Raw genomic sequence first — 1,609 nt, forward strand, 5'->3', positions numbered from 1 at the left:
ATCTGGGATCCCTTGCAGCGTGCTGATCAGAAGAGATCTCCACCCCCTGGAACTCTTACAGATATGTGGACAGCCCTGCAGGATTCATGGTATCAGTTCCTTCCAGCACTACTTCAGACATTAGTCGAGTCCATGCCACGTCGTGCTGTGGCACAACTGTGTGCTCGCGGGGGCCCTACACGACGTTAGGCAAGTGTACCAGTTTCTTTGGCTCTTCAGTGTAGTTTTCTGTATTGTACCATTTGACAGTCTCTGAATGAAAAACACATGTCCTAGTGTGTAAACCAGTTCTATAGCTCCTTTGAACTGAGCTTCCTCAGTCAACCTCTTGATGGCAACCCCGAATGGTTCAAATGGTTCAAATGGCTCTGAGCACTATGGGACTCAACTGCTGAGGTCATTAGTCCCCTAGAACTTAGAACTAGTTAAACCTAACTAACCTAAGGACATCACAAACATCCATGCCCGAGGCAGGATTCGAACCTGCGACCGTAGCAACCCCGAATGGTTTGGATAACTCAACTATGCTATTTTCCAATCAGGCTATTGATTCCTGATTGTTGCCTGGCGTAAAAATGAATCGAACGTTTATCAAAATAGTTTTCTTCTAAAATGGTGCGCACATGCATCGAGCCACTTATATTCACCCAATCAGCTTAGATTTTTATCTCCCATGATTTTTCACTTATCGCAACAATAATTGTTTCTCCTCACTTTCAGCTCGTCACATTATCATTCCCAATGAACTATTACAAGTCCTTTTGTTATCCTCACACTTTCTCGATACTAATACTATCGCTTCCTGACAAGGGTACCTCCCCATCGCACCCCCCTCAGATTTACTTATAAGTTGGAACAGTGGATAGGCCTTGAAAACTGGACACAGATCAATCAAGAAAATAGGAAGAAGTTGTGTGGAACTATGAAAAAAGTAAGCAAAATATACAAACTGACTAGTCCAACATCAAGGATAATGCGAGCTTAGGGGCGCCGTGGTCACGTGGTTAGCGTGAGCAGCTATGGAATGAGAGGTCCTTGGTTCAAGTCTTCCCTCGAGTGAAAAGTTTAGTTTTTTATTTTCAGACAATTATTGTCCGTCCGTCCGATGCAATCACTTTTTGAGAGTGATTATCACATCCACAAGAAAACCTAAATCGGGCAAGGTAGAAGAATCTTTTTACCCATTCGCCAAGTGTACAAGTTAGGTGCGTCGACAACATATTCCTGTCATGTGACGCACATGCCGTCACCAGTGTCGTGTAGAATATATCAGACGTGTTTTCCTGTGGAGGAATCGGTTGACTATGACCTTGCGATCAAATGTTTTCGGTTCCCATTGGAGAGGCACGTCCTTTCGTCTTCTAATCGCACCGTTTTGCGGTGCGGCCGCAAAACACAGACACTAAACTTATTACAGTGAACAGAGACGTCAATGAACGAACGGACAGATCATAACTTTGCGCAAATGAAGATAGAAAAAATTTTCACTCGAGGGAAGACTTGAACCAAGGTCCTCTCGTTCCGCAACTCCTCACGCTAACCACGGGACCACGGCGCCCCTGAGCTCCCTCTAGCCTTGATGTTGCTTACATTCCGTATGGACTACTCA

The sequence above is a fragment of the Schistocerca americana genome, chromosome 1 (assembly GCF_021461395.2).
Source record: "Schistocerca americana isolate TAMUIC-IGC-003095 chromosome 1, iqSchAmer2.1, whole genome shotgun sequence".
Lineage (NCBI taxonomy): Eukaryota > Metazoa > Arthropoda > Insecta > Orthoptera > Acrididae > Schistocerca > Schistocerca americana.